Source organism: Vulpes vulpes, unplaced genomic scaffold (genome assembly GCF_048418805.1).
Source record: "Vulpes vulpes isolate BD-2025 unplaced genomic scaffold, VulVul3 Bu000000624, whole genome shotgun sequence".
NCBI lineage: Eukaryota > Metazoa > Chordata > Mammalia > Carnivora > Canidae > Vulpes > Vulpes vulpes.
In genome coordinates, this window is record NW_027325676.1 from 608,483 (window position 1) to 626,757 (window position 18,275).

Genomic DNA, 18,275 nt, shown 5'->3' on the forward strand with positions numbered 1-18,275 from the left:
AGGAAGTGTCAAGGGTCATTATGGAGTCCAGTCTTCAGTGCCTTACTAAACTGTAGACATGTAGGTGGATGGACCACATGGGGACTTGGTAGCATTCTGCAGTTGTGCTCTTCTGGAAATCACTATCACTCTCACTGGCTTGGATTCAACAGTTTGATATTCTGTCACTGACGACATGAAAAACAAACACTTGTCTTGCACCAGCATATTATCAGACATGGTACTAGACTCATCTTAACTCCTGATGACACGGATTATCCAAAAGCTTCCCTAAACACAATGAGGTTTATGTCGTAAAACGAAGACATGTCAAAAGTATGGAGGGATTGATGATATGTGTCTCCAGGTTCTGAATCTAAACTCCATTTTACAAAAAATGGGGTGTTACCAGTGAGCTGTGATTTGCTAGGCGCCAATAATACTCGCACTAGTCTCAGGGGAACTTCTCCTAGTTCTATGAATTACGTTTTAGAAATGTGTTTTACACCCTTTATGTTATTCAATCTTGACAAGATTTCTAAGATTTAGACATTATTTTTATCCACATTTTAGGCATGAATAAAGTGATACAGAGCTAGAGTAATTGGCCAAAGGTCCTATAGCTGATAAATGGGGGCACTGGAGTTTGTACTATGGAGAGGTTGTGTGACATCAAGTCAAGTCCTTTTCTCTCAATGATGCTGGTTCTTTTCAACTTATTTTAAAGAGCACTGGAATCCTGTGGTGCCTCAAGAGCCACTGATCATAAAGAGGATGGAGCAGGAATAAAAGTCCCATGCTATGGTTTCAACCAGAGCACATTTATATATTATTAGTAGAAATAAATAATTATGCATTATATGCTTACCTACATATATAATACAATATAGATGTGGGATCCATTTAAAATTGTGTTTAAAAAAATCCCCAAACACTGTATCATACCATGCTATCTCCTAATACTGCCAAAAACGTCTTGAAGTTTCTAAGCTTTCGTGGGTCTCCAACAGTGTGAAACCTCCCTTGACCTGCTAGCCAGCCTTTAGAAGAAGGAGCAGCTGGGAATCATTACCCTGGGGATGCTCTGGGCTCCAGAACAGGGCTAAGTATCTGCCATCACCCCTGGCAACCTTGCTGTCTGTGTCTCCCTAAAGCCTATTAAATTATCCACAGTACCTGCAGCCTTCCAATTGTAATGACAACTCTTTGAATTATCTCCCATGAGAGAACTGATGTCTTCGCCAAATATCTTCAGGCAATTTTCATACAAAAATTGTATAAGAGAAGCCTGTAATGCAAAAAGAACACAATGGGGTGCTCTTTTTCATATGGAAGAGTTATAAGTCACATTTTGTTTATAAACCTTGGATCTAACCAAAACTGTGAAAGACTTCTATGAAAAATTCAGAGTTGATAAAAATATATAGAAACCCAATTTCTCTAATAAAATAACATAGAGTGATACTATCCATTGTACTTTGAATACAGATTTTAAAATACTACTAGTCAGTGGGCTAAAGTCCTAATTTGTGGCATAATTTAATAGCTAATATTGTGATACCAAAGGTTACACCTTAAAACTAGGATAGCTTTCAAAGTAATCTACCTTCTGAAAGTTTACTTATTTTGTAAATATTTGCTTCCAGAAAATATTGGGATGTAACTTAGTATAATATATGATTAAAATGTATAAAGCAGAGACAAATTCCTATGAAATCCATTTCTTAAATAGGGCAGAATATTTTTTGGAAAGTGCATATTCCTGTGGATTTTTTTTTCTATGTTTTCTTTTGTTTTGTTTTTGAGTAAAACCTCACAGGGCTGGGGAGAAAACATGTCTGTCTCTCTAACTGAATTCCCTTCTCATGTCTCGCTTTGCCTAAAGCTGGCTCGTGGCATGAGCTTGGGGAAAAGCTGTCATCTTATTAGGCATGTGTGGTTTATTTAGGATGTTCTGGAATATCTCTCTAGTTTCTGTCTGATGTAGCGGAGGCAAAACAGTAGCCAAGTATTTTTCTAAATGAGCCACAACTTGCAGAGCAAAGTCAATGTGTTTGGAGCCATGGGTGCTCATAGAGCCTGAGGCACCTAGGATGTGCCAGTAAGGACCACGGAAGCTGGGGGTTGTTATCATTGTGTCATGAAGAAACCATGGCTTTGCCCAAGGTTACAAGCTCCCGCCTCAAGGATAAGGCTGACATCTGACCTTGGCTTGTCAAATTCTGGAGCCCAGGTCTTTTCTACCATATTACATCATTCTTCTCTCTCTTTTGTTTAGTCAGTCTAGTATTGAATCTCCTGGATGGGAAAGAAGCAACTCAACTGCCCTGCGTTTCCCACTTTAACAACACCCCTTCCCAGATTCCACCAGAGAAGGATAACAAACTCTGCAATTCCAAGGAAGCCTATGAAGATGTGCACTTCTCAGAACTGATCCATCCAATTGACTACTACACATTTCAGGTTCAAAGCATGGATTCTAAACCTCAGGGGACACATATGAGAGCTCTCCCTACCTTTTTTATGAAGTTCTCTTCCAATTCCAAGCTGCCACAATTAGGTGGACAAAGAATGCTTGGGGCTATACACACTGATAAATCATAAGCTGATATCTGGTTGGGTGAGGATTCTTGCTCAATGTTGCGTAGCACTCCGAAAAGGTATCGCAAGACAACAACATTCACATTTGGCAGCTGAGCTAGAAGCCTAAAGTCAGAAAGATGTACTTTTGAATAAGGCAAGTCATTGCACTTAGCAGCTGGAAGTATAGAGATGGAGAGCACAGAACATCTTTCTAGATCTAGTACACAGCCTGCTGTAGCAGAGTTCCAGGCATGAACGTATACAAAAATGTTTTACCGAATTCAATTTCTGAGATAACCCACTCTGTTTAAATCATTGACAAACTGAAGGTTATACCACAGACTGTTGATGCTCTGGCATCTCTTTTAGGCCACTGACTTTTGTTTACCAGTTTCATATATACAGAAGTTGTATAATGGCTAAGGAGTCCACCACGTTAATAAGGTCTGGAGAAGAGCAATAATAGCCATAAGGCATGCCTGTATTCTGAAACTGGCCTCCATGTGTGTGAAGAATTGAAACTATTTGGCATTGAATATTGTTTTAGTGGTCAAAGAGGCCAGAAGGAAGCCAATATTTTCCTAATAGTATATTGGCTGTATTTCTGAGCCATGACCAGAGTACAGTACTTATTGCATCATTACCTCTGGGCTGCATTTATTTTCTCCTCCTCGGTCATTTCGTCAAGAACACCAAGCCATTTTTCGTAGAGTTCCGATGAAAGTAAACTTCCTTCAATATTTTCAAGAAAATCCTTATGTGGATAGAAAAATAAATCAATACATGCAAACAGACACACTCACACAGACGCAGACACACACACACACACACAAATATATAGGTATATATGATACAAAATATATATTGGAAATATCACAGAGAAAACACTTAGTTCAAAACTTCAGTTCAGTCCCTAATTTCTTCCTAGATACCCGAACTGTGACCCACACGGAGTTCACCTCATACTCTCCATTGACTTGCACGTGCAAAAGCAGGTTGTGGATTTTCTCCAACAAAAACGAAAGCATCAAAGCAGAGCCTACGCTTCAGTGGAAAGGAAGACAAAGCTCCCTTCTATCATATGGCACTTACTCTCTTGTGTGCTTTTTTGCAAACTACTACAAAAGCTACTCTCATAATTGCTTCATTCTTCCTTTCCTTAACTATACAAAAGTAGATGGTCTAATGGCAAACTCATGATGTTCCTGTGGATGTATTCATTTCTAGTGTAGACCAATTCTCCAGATAGTTTGACATCATACTATTCAGGCCAAGGTTGCAGAGTCTGTTCCTCCACAAAGATTAGTCAACTTTAAGTAGGGAAAGCTTCAGAAATGTCTAAGAACTCTATGCACACGTGGTCACCATCCTCCTAGGCTGTGCCTATAACACGGAAATAGAAAAGACCCTACTAAACCTTGCTAGAAACATCAATTGCAGGTGTGCACCTTCAAGAGGGCAACACTTATCATGCTATTCGAGTACCTAATGTATCATCATTCTTTCTCCTGTGTCTTGATGCCTATATTTACTGGTGTGTTTTACTGTAGCCCGGTGTAGTAGTGGTCAGGGACTTTTGCTATTTATCATATAGTTGGACAGTAATGGGGGACAAGGAAAGACCACTTGTGACAAGGAAGGACCACATATGACCTTGGTTCTAAGAGTGCCATCATTACTGCCTTCACGTAGTTTTGTTCAGAGCTGTTAGCAAGTGCCAAGCTAGATGGATTAAATTCTTTGTTCTAGTTCTCACTTCTTTTTCCATTACCATTTTAGCAATAGAATGGGATATCTGTGATGTAGCTGTATAATTTCCAAATTAATCTAGTTCTTGAGGCATTCTACTGAATTTTCAGAATACCAAAGTACTTTTGTCTCCTGCACCTACTCCAAAAGTTAGATTTATCAAAAGAGGCATGTAGCTAGAGCTGGTTACCGTGTCATTATAACCTTGGATGGTGGCCTAGACATCACAAATATTAACAAAAGGATACCTAAGATCTGGTGAAAGGAGACACAAATGGCGAAATCCTTCCTCCATGACTTATAAAGTAAAAGGCACTAAGAAACAGGAGACAATGATGGCTAAGAATGATTTGGTCGCCTCACTGAGCCTTTTTGTATTCCTCATAAAGTAAACTTTTGCTTACTATTGTGAACTTCTAGATCTATTCTCAAATTTTTCATGTGATTTTTCTTTTGGAAACTGCCTTCATTAGGAGTGTGGTGAGGTAATCATCAGGAACAGGATGTTTTCTTTGGTAAACGTTATGTGTCAATGTATATTTTGAAATTTCTTATTATTATAGTAGTCACATTAGTACTAGTATTTTGCATGGAGTCACCCGGTGGGAGGTGTGTGGTGAAAACAGAAAGTATCTCTAATGAAAGGGGCTTTTTCCTTCTACAGTATCTTCCTTAAATTTTTATTTCATGAAGTGTTTTCCATCTGACCAGTTCTTAATCAGTTATGCCTATGTTGGTTCTTGGGCAATCATAATGAAAGACACCATCACAGCTTGAGTAACTCATATGTGGATAAAGCTAGAACTTTCCCCACCTTTAAAACACATGCTACCAGAAGATCAGATTCACTGTTCAAGTTCACTCTGTGCCTAGAATTTAGTTTCTCTTTTAGGATTCTGCATGATTTTATACTGGCTGATTATCTGAAGATGCCTTCCATGAGTGGTCCTTTTTGATTGATAAAGGAAAGGATATAATGTAGGAAAAAAAGAAGAGTATATGGCATTTCATATCTCAACCCCAGAGCAAAAGCTTGCTTCCTTTTTGAAAGAGCTAGGCTATTGGATGGTATACAGTTTTAGAGCTGCAGAAGTAAAGTCAATTTAGATTCTTTAGTCAATGTGTCTCTATAGTTTCTACCCAAAATCCACGTTGCAGTCATACACTGAAACTTTTTAATCACTTATTTAAATCAGATTTTTTCATTGAATTTACTTTTAAATCAAGCTTCCGTGATTCAAGGTCTTGTGGAATCCTCACTGGTCTCCTACTTTATCAGTCTTTTTTCTTTATTCCCTTCCATAGACGCACTTCCCCATATATGGAAATCTTTTCTATACTCATTTCCCATTAGTTGATTCATCTTTAAGTGATTGTATCCTCCAATCCTACTATCTCTATTTCCCTTCTTCTTTAAAAGAAAAGCTCAAATGCTCTCTTATTCTCTGATTACATTCCCTTCATGAGTCTTTCAACCGTCCTTTGCTCTATCTTCATGCCCTCTCCCTGCAGTGTAGAAAGATAATAAGGGCTGGAGTCAGATGGACCAAGGGTTCAGAAACCTACTCTGCTTCTGATCTATTGTGTGACCTGGGGCACATGCGAACTGTACTGAAAACTTTCTAATCCATTTATAATGTGTGGAGGATGACAGTTATAGCTACCCCCTAAAATTGCTGTGATGCAAGGACTGGGGTAGTAGCAAGCATGGAACTAACATGGTTAATTTCTTCACACCTAGGATAACATTCCCAAATCTAGTGCAGGGTTGCAGAGGTCCTGGATACTCCGCAGTTTCCATACCGACAATTCAGTATACCGATTTCAGATAACACAGGCCAAACTCTGTGGCTGTCATTTAACATGCTCTTTTAGAATTAGCAGATTCATATATGCCTCAGGGTGAGTCTTTATGCTTAGGTAAGATGTTTTCAGTTGTTAGATTAAATAGACTCCATTGAAGGAGACCTGAGACTAAGGTGAGTTCAGGAAGACAAGAGCAGAATGTGAAGATGATTCATGCACACAGAGTCCATTTTGACTGATCTGAACAGGCCTACATGGGTCTCTGTGGAAAGAAGTGGAATGGACAAAACGTCGTTCTGTGTATTGGCCTCATGACTCTGTAGGAGGTAAATCAAATGACACTAGCAAAGGTTCTCAGCCAAAGCCAGGTGCTGTCTAATGATTTCTCCATTTGTGGGTAGGTTTGCATGAGGACACTTGGCCTCTCCGAGGTCTCTCTCCTCAGGAAGGCAATAAAAGACCATACTGAGACCTACCAGTATTGGGAAGGGGAAGTTGTCCTTATGAAAGATATCCGTGAGGGAAACTCCAAAGAGCAGTCCTGGTTTTTCAGACAGTGCAGCTCTGCACTGGTTGTTCTGGCAAGTGCCAGCACAGTGGCAAAATGCCAAGTTCGTAAAAGCACTGCTTTCCTTGGTGTTCTGGTCTGAATCTAAGGAAGAAGGGAGATTAGTGTTTTTTTAATTCACTTAGACATATTTTCACCATTGCCATTATACAGCATGTTCATTGTATAGGCTAGAAGAGGGAAACTGAGTCATTTCTTGTGCAGAGCTCTCCACGTTCTGATATTGGCTAACAGCATCCTCATGGCATTGGTGAGTTCTTGCCAATAACATTCAGACTGATGGGTAAACCTGGGACTTGATCAGACTCAAGGTGATTATTTCCTTGGCCATCAGTTACTGCCATTACACTGATGTGGAGGCACTGAAACTGTAGATGTTTGCTTTCTACTGGTGTGATCAGTGGGTTCAGGTATCAGACCTGATTTTATTTTTTTATTTTTTATTTTTTTCTGATTTTAAAAGCTATAAGTTTTTGGTATGCAAATCAAGCTGAGTTTGGTAATCCTGTGCTTTCACAGCCAGGCTCCCCTCAGCCTCAGATTCTCTCCTTGGCTTTCTGAGTGCTCAAGTTTCTACCATCCAAAGGAATTGCCTCTCAGGACACAATCTGCCTGACCCCTACTTCTCTGGTTCCTCTGCTCTGGGCCATCTTCAAGGACGACTTTCTGCAGTCAGGGTCCTTGGGAAGTAGTCATCACATGCTGGCTATGTGGTGGCTGTGTTCTCTTGTCATACCCCACCAACCCACCCATAGATGATGTTTTTGGTTAAATAGGTTTAACATTTACTGCAAAGAGCCTAAGCCACAATGAAGTGTGGAAACACACTTCCTCACACACACACTCAAACATACATGTATATATACACCTACACACAAGTACAAGGCTTGAAAGAAAACATAGAAAATGCAAAACAATAAGAGGTTAGGAATGCATTTATAGACCACCAGTTTCCAGAGATGATTTTCAACTACTCAACATTCCCTATTGAAGGAAGAACTTTCCAAAGAAAAGGAGATCAGCAGTGAAAAGCAGAGTTCAAATTTCTACTGCTCAGCAGTGAATGTTTCCCTTTGAAGATACCTTAACATTGCTTAAATAACCGATTGCTTTAAGAGTCAACAGATGAGCCAAGCTGTCGAAGGATAAAAAGATGAGGAACATTTCAACAAATAACCTTAAACACCGGGCAACTTGGCTTTTCTGGGATGTAGTACGTGCATCAGCACCTCCACCCAGGTGGGGCCAGCACTGCACCAGAAGCATCCTGGTTCTGCCACTTAGCAAGCTCAGCATTTTAAAGCTTTGGTTTGCTCAACTTTAACGTAAATGATGCTGTCTACACCAAGTTAAACTAAATATATAAGATACTATTCGGCACAAGGCAATAAATGTTCCCAGGATCATTAATGAATGGGGTCTCTTCAAAAGGGTCGAATAATGTGAAATATATGTGGAAGAAAACTTGGGCATTTGACTTCCAAAAGGAAAGTAAGAATTTCCTAGACCTATTTCACAAGGGAACCCTTCCTGGGAAAGGGAAAACAATGCATGGATCCTATATTCTATATGCACTGATAGCAATCTCCATCTACACGCTGGCATGATTCAGAAATGTACAGTTCTGTAGTTCTAAATAGCTCACTTGATGCCTAGTTTGATTCTCTGTTCTGAGACTGGTAGTGATTTAGGTTTTCTTAATTGCCCCCATGAGTGTGTCTATGTTCCAGAGTCGTCTGGTGCAGGACAAGTTGTAAAATGGTGAAGTGCCACTTATCTAATTGCTCTGTGTCATTGATGTATATAAATAGGTGCTGAGGTGTCCAAACTGCTCTCTGGTCCTGGGAAATTGGCCTGTACTCCTATTGCTGAGGCATGTCTTTCACACCCAGTGGCTTTTTATTTCTTCCATACTATTCTGGGACTGATGGAGATACATGTTCCATGTTGAGGTATTAGAAACTCTGCATGGACATAGAGGGCCCCATAGTTCTTAGACATGTCAGCTCACTATTCTGTGAGGATTTTCTGCTCCCATTTGGTTTCCATGCAGGAAATGGTGCAGATATCCTATGTACCTACCAAAGGTTTTGGGCTTTTTTCCCGTGAGATTGCCACCCAAATCTTCTACTCTATGCCATGAATCATTTCTGTTTCCTAGAAAGCCAACACTGTAAAGCTCATAAGCAACATGGAGATCCCTTTTCCTCATATTCTCCTCTTGCTTCTATGCCCGGAGGAGGTGATTTAATTGTCTCTAAAGGCAGCTTAAGGTAGGAAGAAGGTTGAGGGAAGGAATATCTCAGGCAAAAAAAAAATTAGTATTTCAAAGATTCTTCCTACCCTACTTGGAATACCCCTTAGGAAATGCTGTTGTACAGAACTGAGGATGAAAAGCCAGTGAAGGAAAGGATATGTGTGGTAGTGGTGCTGCTGTGAGTTTTATGATGTGTGGTCTCAAGAAATAATGCCTCATCGTCTTGAAAACCACCACCTTTGGCGTGGTGCTTTGCACAGTCCTCTCCCACATTAACTCTTGAAAAGTCCCTCTTGCCTCTGGGTACTCTTCCTCCACCATATGAAAGGAGGAGAAGCTACCTTATGGAAGACATGGGGACCAATTGTGAGCCAGCGCCAATACACAGAAACCTAGGTTAGCTCGACAGGAGCTGCAGGCTAACTGTAAGTCACAGGTGACCTCAGCTGAAACCAGAACTGATCAAATGAGCTTCCACTGAAGGGTTATGTGAATCATAAACAAAGAAATGGTTGTCTAACCTACTTAGCTATGGAATGATTTTTATTATCCATATAAAAGTATACAACACAACACAGTACAATAGAATTCAAAAAGTAGGTCATAGGATATGGTCGGCATTGAAGATAGAGGAGATAATATGTGGGAAGATATCCTCAATATGAATATATGGGACCATGGAAAATCTTTTGAATGCAAATAGCTGGGTCATGGAAGGGGTTCATTTCTCATTCATTGGAAAAATAAAGAGGAGGTGTCAATTGTCATTATGGAGATTCCAGTCTTCAGTGCCTTACTAAACTGTAGACATGTAGGTGGATGGACCACATGGGGACTTGGTAGCATTCTGCAGTTGTGCTCTTTTGGAAATCACTATCACTCTCAGTGGCTTGGATTCAACAGTTTTTTTTTTCTCTCACTGACGACATGAAAAACAAACACTTGTCTTGCACCAGCATATTCTCTGACATGGCACTAGACTCATCTTAATTCCTGATGACATGGATTACCCTAAAGATTTCCTCAACACAATGAAGTATATGTTGTAAAACGAAGACATCAAAATTATGGAGGGATTGATGATATGTGTCTCCAGGTTCTGAATCTAAACTTTATTTACAAAATGGGGTGTTGCCAGTGAGCTGTGATTAGCTAGGCTCCAATAATACTCACACTACTCTCAGGGGAAATTCTCCTAGTTTTATTATTTGCATTTTAGAAATGTTTTTACATCCTTTATGTTATTGAATCTTGACAATACTTCTAAGATTTAGGCATTATTTTTATCCACATTTTAGGCATGAATAAAGTGATACGGAGCTAGAGTAATTGGCCAAAGGTCCTATAGCTAATAAATGGGGGCACTGGAGTTTGTATTCGGGAGAGGTTGTTTGACATCAAGTCAAGTCCTTTTCTCTCAATGATGCTGGTTCTTTTCAACTCATTTTAAAGAGCACTGGAATCCTATGGTGCCTCAAGAGCCACTGATCAAAAAGAGGATGGAGGAGGAATAAAAGTCCCGTGCTCTGGTTTCAACCAGAGTAGAAATAAATAATTATGCATTATATGCTCATCTACATATATAATACAATATAGATGTGGGATCCATTTTAATTGTGTTTAAAAAAATCCCCAAACACTGTATCATACCATGCTATCTCCTAATCCTGCCAAAACGTCTTGAAGTTTCTAAGCTTTCCTGGGTCTCCAACAGTGTGGAACCTCCCTTGACCTGCTAGCCAGCCTTCAGAAGAAGGAGCAGCTGGGAATCATTGCCCTGGGCATGCTCTGGGCTCCAGAACAGGGCTAAGTATCTGCCATGACCCCTGGCAACCTTGCTGCCTGTGTCTCCCTAAAGCCTATTAAATTATCCACAGTACCTGCAGCCTTCTCATTGTAATGACAATTCTTTGAATTCTCTCCCAAGAGAGAAGTGATGTCTTCGCCAAATATCTTCAGACAATTTTCAATCAAAAACTGTATGAGAGAAGCCTGTAATGCAAAAAGAACACAGTGGGGTGCTCTTTTTCATATGGAAGAGTTATAGGTCACATTTTGTTTATAAACCTTGGATCTAACCAAAACTGTGAAAGACTTCTATGAAAAATTCAGAGTTGATAAAAATATATAGAAACCCAAGTTCTCTAATAAGATAACTTAGAGTGATACTTTCCATTGTACTTTGGGTACAGATTTTAAAATACTAGTAGTCAGTGGACTAAACTCCTACTTTGTGGCCTAGTTTAATACCTAACATTGTGATACCAATGGTTTCATCGTTAAAACTAGGACAGCTTTCAAAGTAACCTGCCTTCTTAAACTTTACTTATTGTGTAAAATTTTGCTTCTAGAAAATATTGGGTTGTAACTTAGGATAATATCTCATTAAAATGTGTAAAACATACATGAAATCCTATGAAATCCATTTCTAAAATAGGGAAGAATGTTTTTTGGAAAGTGGATATTCCTGTGGATTTTTCTTTTTTGATGTTTTCTTTTGCTTGGTTTTTGAGTAAAAATCACAGGTCTGGAGAGAAAACATGTCTGTCTGTCTAACCACAGTCCCTACTCATGTCTTGCTTTGCCGAATGCTAGCTCTCAGCATGAGCTTGGGGAAAAGCTGTCATCTTATTAGGTATGTGTGGCTTCATTAGGATGTTTTGGAATATCTCACTAGTTTCTGTCGGATGTAGCAGAGGCAAAACTGTAGCCAAGTATTTTTCTAAAAGAGCCACAACTTGCAGAGCAAGGCCAATGTGTTTGGAGCCATGGGCACTCATAGTGCCCAAGTCACCTAGGATGTGCCAGTAAGAACCACAGGAGCTGGGGTTTGTTACCATGGTGTCATGAGGAAGCCATGGCTTTGCCCAAAGTTCCAATCTCTCTCCTCAAGGATCAGGCTGAGAGTTGAACCTTGGCTTGTCAAACTCCGGAGCCCAGGTCTTTTCTATCATATTATGCCACTCTTCTCTCTCTTTTGTTTAGTCAGTCTAGTATTGAATCTCTTGGATGGGAAAGAAGCAACTCAACTGCTCTGCATTTCGCAATTTAACAACACCCCTTCCCATATTCCACCAGAGTAGGATAAAGAAGTCTGCCATTCCAAGGAAGGCAATGAAGATGTGCACTTTTCAGAACTGTTCCTTCGAATTTACTACTACATATTTCAGACTCAAAGCATGGATTCTAAACCACAGGGGACACATATGAGAGATCTCTCTACCTTCTTAATCAAGTTGTCTTCCAATTCCAAGCTGCAGGAAACGGGTGGACAAAGCAGACTTGGAGCTATACACATTGATAAATCATAAGCTGTCATCTGATTGGATGAGGATTGTTGCTCAATGTTGTAGAGCACGCCGAAAAGGTATCGCAAGAGGACAACATTCGCTTTTGGCAGCTGTGTTAGAAGCCTAAATCAGAAAGATGCACTTTTGAATAAGGCAAGTCATTGCACTTAGCAGCTTGAAGTATAGAGACGGAGAGCAGAGAACATCTCTCTAGATCCAGTATACAACCTGCTGTAGCAGAGTTCCAGGCATTAACGTATAGAAATATGTTTTACCAAATTCAATTTCTGAGCTAACTCTCTCTGGTTAAATGTTTGACAAACTGAAGGTTATACCACAGGCTGTTGATGCTCTGGCATCTCTCTTAGGCCACTGACTTTTGTCTACCAGTTTCATATATAAGAGAAGTTGTACAATGGCTAAGGAGTCTACTTAATAAGGTCAGGAGAAGTACAATAATAGCCATAAGGCATGCCTGTATTCTGAAACTGGCCTCCATGGGTGAGAAGAATTGAAACCATTTGGCATTGTATGTTCTCATTGATTTGGGGAATATAAATAATAGTGAAAGGGAATATAAGGGAAGGTAGAAGAAATGTGTGGGAAATATCAGAAAGGGAGATAGAACATAAAGACTCTTAACTCTGGGAAATGAACTAGGGGTGATGGAAGGGGAGGAGGGTGGGGGGTAGGGGTGAATGGGTGACGGGCACTGAGGGGGGCACTTGATGGGATGAGCACTGGGTGTTATTCTGTATGTTGGCAAATTGAACACAAATAAATAACAATTAAATATATTATTAAAAAAAGAAACCATTTGGCATTGAATGTTATTTTAGTGGTCAAAGTGGCAAGAAGGAAGCCAATATTTTCCTAATAGTATATTGGCTGTATTTCTGAGCCATGACCAGAGTAGAGTAATTATTGCATCATTACCTCCGGGCTGCATTTATTTTTTCCTTCTCAGTGACTTCGTCAAGAACACAAAGCCATTTTTCGTAGAGGTCCGATGAAAGTAAACTTCCTTCGATATTTTCAAGAAAATCCTTATGTGGATAAAAAAACACACACACACACACAAATATACACAGAAACACACACACACACACATATGTATATTTAATACAAAATATATATTGGAAATATCACAGAGAAAACACTTAGGTGAAAACTTCAGTTGATTCCTACTTCCTTCATAGATACCCAAACTGTGACCCACATGGGGCTCAGCTCTGACTCTCCATTGACTTGCACATGCAAAAGCAGGTGTGTGGCTTTTCTCTGACAAAAATGAAAGCATCAAAGCAGAGCATAGCCTTCAGTGGAAAGGAAGACAAAGCTCCCTTCTATCATAGGGCACTTGCTCTTTTGTGTGCTTTTCTGCAAACTACTACAAAAGCTACTCTCATAATTGCATCATTCTTCCTTTCCTGAACTATACAAAAGTAGAGAATCTAATGGCAAACTCATGATGTATTCATTTCTAGTGTAGGATGTATCCATTTCTAGTGTAGGTCAATTCTCCAGATAGTTTGACATGATACTATTCAGGCCAAGGTTGCAGATTCTGTTCCTCCACAAAGATTAGTCAACTTTAGGTAGGGAAAGCTTCAGAAATGTCTAAGAACTCTATGCACACGTGGTCACCATCTTCCTAGCCTGTGCCTATAACACGGGAATAGAAAAGACCCTACTAAGTCTTGCTAGAAACATCAATTCCATGTGTGCACCTTCAAGAGGGCAACACTTACCATGGTATTCAAGTACCTAATGGATTATCATTCTTTTCCTTGTGTCTTGAAGCCTATATATATATTTGCTGTGTGTTTTACTCTAGCCCAGTGTAGTAGTGGTCAGAGACTATTGGTATCTTTTGTGTAGTTAAACAGTAATGGGGGACAAGGAAAGACCAAATGTGGCAAGGAAGGACCACATATGACCTTGATTCTAAGAGTGTCATCATTACTGCCTTCACATAGTTTTGTTCAGAGCTGTTAGCAAGTGCCAAGCTAGATGGATTAAATTCTTTGTTCTAGTTCTCACTTCTTTCTCCATTCCCATTTTAGCAATAGAATGGGATATCTGTGATGTAGCTGTATAATTTCCAAATTAATCTAGTTCTTGAGTCCTTCTACTGAATTTTCAGAATACAAAAGTACTTTTGTCTCTTGCACCTACTCCAAAAGTTAGATTTATCAAAACAGGCATGTATCTAGAGCTGGTTACCATGTCGTTATAACCTTGGATGGTGGGATAGACATCTCAGACATTAACTAAAGGATGCCTAGGATGTGGTGAAAGGAGACACAAATGGCGAAATCCTTCCTCCATGACTTATAAAGTAAAAGGCACTAAGAAACAGGAGACAATGCGACAATGATAGTTAAGAATGATTGGTTGCCTCACTGAGCCTTTTTTAGATTCCTCATAAAATAAACATTTGCTTACTATTGTGAACTTCCATACCTATCTTCAAATGTTTAATATGATTTTTCTTTTGGAAACTGCCTTCATTAGGAGTGTGGTGAAGAAGTCATCAAAAGCAGGATGTTTGCTTTGGTAAACATTATGTATGTATCAGTGTATATTTTGAAATTTCTTATTATTACTAGTAATCATATTAGTATTAGTATTTTGCATGGAGTCTTCAGGGGCGTGGTGTGTGGTGAAAACAGAAAGTATTTCTAATGTATTGGGCTTTTAACTCCTACAGTAGATTCCTTAAATTTTGAATTCATGAAGTGTTTTCCGAATTGAGAAGTTCTCAATCAGTTCTGCCCATGTCGCTCCTTGGGCAATCATAATGAAAGACACCAATCACAGCTTGACTTACTCATGTGCGGATAAAGTTAGAACTTTCCCCACCTTTAAAACAAATGCTACCACATGAACAGATTTGCTGTAATGCCTCACTCTGTCTCCAGAATTTAGTTTCTTCCTTAGGATTCTGCATGCCTTTATACTACCTGGTTTTCTGAATATGCCTTCCGTGAGTGGTCCTTTCTCATTGATAAAGGACAGCATATCCTGAGAGAAAAAAAGAAGAGTATATGGCATTTCATATCCCAAGCCCAGAGTAAAAGCTTGCTACCTTTTTGAAAGAGCTAGGCGATGTGATGGTATACGGTGTTAGAGCTGGAAGGACTAAAGTCAATTTAGATTCTTTAATCAATGTCTCCCTATAGTTTCTACCCAAAATCCACCTGACAGTCATACGCTGAAACATTGTAATCACTTATTTTAATCAGATTTTTTTCTCATTGAATTTACCCTTTTAAATCAAACTCCCGTGTTTCAAGGCCTTGTGGAATCCTCGCCTGATTCCTTGTGGAATCAGTCTTGATTCCTTATTCCCTTACATAGATGCACTTCCCCAAGTATGGAAATCCTTTTGCCATACTCATTTCCCATTTGTTGATTCTTCTTTAAGTGATTGTATCCTCCATTGCAACTATCTCTATTTCCCTTCTTCCTTAAAAAAAAAAAAAGCTCAAATGCTCTCTTCTTATTAACTGATTACATTTCCTTCATGAGTCTTTCACTGTCCTTTGCTCTATCTTCATGTCCTCTCCCTGCAGTGTAGAAAGATAATAAGGGCTAGAGTCTGATAGACCAAGGGATTGGAAACGTATTATGCTTCTGATCATTTGTGTGACCTGGGGCAAATGTGAACTGTACTGAAAGCTTTCAAATTCATTTGTAAAGTGTGGAGGATGATAGTTCTAGCTACCCCCTAAAATGGATGTGATGCAAGGACTGGGGTAGTAGCAAGCATGGAACTAACGTGGTCAATTTCTTCACACCTAGGATAACATTCCCAAATCTAGTGCAGGGTTGCAGAGGTCCTGGGTACTCAGGAAATTTCCACACTGACAATTCAGTACACCGATTTGAGATAACAAGGGCAAACTCTGTGGCTGTCATTTAACATCCTCTTTTAGAATTAGCAGATTCTTATATGCCTCAGGATGAGTCTTTATGCTTAGGTAAGATGTTTTCAGTTGTTAGATTAAGTAGACTCCGTTGAAGGAGACCTGAGACTACTGTGAGTTCAGGAAGACAACAGCAGAATGTGAAGATGATTCATGCACACAGAGTCCATTTTGACTGATCTGAACAGGCCTACATGGGTCTCAGTGGAAACAAGTGGAAGGGACAAAACGTTGTTCTGCTGTATTGGCCAAATGACTCTGCAGTAGGTAAATCAAATGACACTAGCAAAGCTTCTCAGCCAAAGCGAAGGACTGTCTAATGATTTATCCATTTGAGGGTTGGTTTGCATGAGAACACTTGGCCCCTCCGAGGTCCTTCTCCTCAGGAAGGTAAAAAAAAAAAAAAAAAAAGACCAAACTGAGACCTACCAGTATGGGTAAGGGCAAGATGTCCTTATCAAAGATATCCGTAAGGGAAACTCCAAAGAGCTGTCCTGGTTTTTCAGACAGCACAGCTGTGCACTGGTTGTTCTGGGATGGGCCAATGTGCTGGCAAGGGGCCGACTCTCTGAAAGCAGTGCTTTTCATCGTCTTCTGGTCTGAATCTAAGGAAGAATGGAGATTAGTGTGTTTTAATTCACTTAGCCTTATTTTCACCATTGCCATTATACAGCATGTTCATTGTAGGGGCTAGAAGAGGGAAACTGAGTCATTTATTGTGTAAAACTCTCCATGTTCTAATGTGGCTAAGAGGGTCCTCATGGCATTGATGAGTTCTTGCTCCTATCGTTCAGACTGATGGTTCAACCTTGGGACTTGATCAGATTGAAGGTCAGAATTTCCTGCCATCAGTTACTGTCTTTGCAATGCAACAGGAGACACTGAACATGTAGACGTTTGTTTTCTACTGGAGTGATCAGTGGGTTCAGCTGTCAGATATGATTTTAAAAGCCAGAAGGATTTGTATGCAAATCAGGCTGAGATTAGTAATCCTCTGGTTTCAAATCCAGTCTGAGACCAGAACTGCTCAGATGAGTCTCCACTGAAGTGTTATGTGAATCGTAACCAAAGAAATGGTTGTCTAACCTACTGAGCAATGGAATGATTTTTATTATCCATATAAAAGTATACAACACAACACAGTACAATACAATTCAAAAAGTAGGTCATAGGATATGGTAGGCAGTGAAAAGGGGAGATAATTTGTGGAAGATTCCTCAATATGAATATATGGGACCAAGGAAAAAACTTTAAATGGAAATAGCTGGGTCTTGGAAGGGGTTCATTCCTCATTCATTGGAAAAACAGAAAAAGAAGTGTCAAGGGTCATTATGGAGATTCCAGTCTTCAGTGCCTTACTAAACTGTAGACATGTAGGTGGATGGACCACATGGGGACTTGGTAGCATTCTGCAGTTGTGCTCTTCTGGAAATCACTATCACTCTCACTGGCTTGGATTCAACAGTTTGATTTTCTGTCACTGACGACATGAAAAACAAACACTTGTCTTGCACCAGCATATTCTCAGACATGGTACTAGACTCATCTTAATTCCTGATGACACGGATTAGCCAAAAGCTTCCCTCAACACAATGAGGTATATGTCGTAAAACGAAGACATGTCAAAAGTATGGAGGGATTGATGATATGTGTCTCCAGGTTCTGAATCTAAACTCCAATTTACAAAAAATGGGGTGTTGCCAGGGAGCTGTGATTTGCTAGGCTCCAATAATACTTGCACTAGGCTCAGAGGAACTTCTCCTAGTTCTATTAATTGTGTTTTAGAAACGTTTTTACATCCTTTATGTTATTGAATCTTGACAACACTTCTAAGATTTAGGCATTATTTTTATACACATTTTAGGCATGAATAAAGTGATACCGAGCTAGAGTAATTGGTCAAAGGTCATGTAGATGATAAATGGGGGCACTGGAGTTTGTACTCTGGAGAGGTTGTTTGACATCAAGTCCAGTCCTTTTCTCTCAATGATGCTGGTTATTTTCAACTCATTTTAAAGAGCACTGGAATCCTGTGGTGCCTCAAGAGCCATTGATCAAAAAGAGAATGGAGCAGGAATTAAAGCCCCGTGCTATGGTTTCAACCAGAGCAC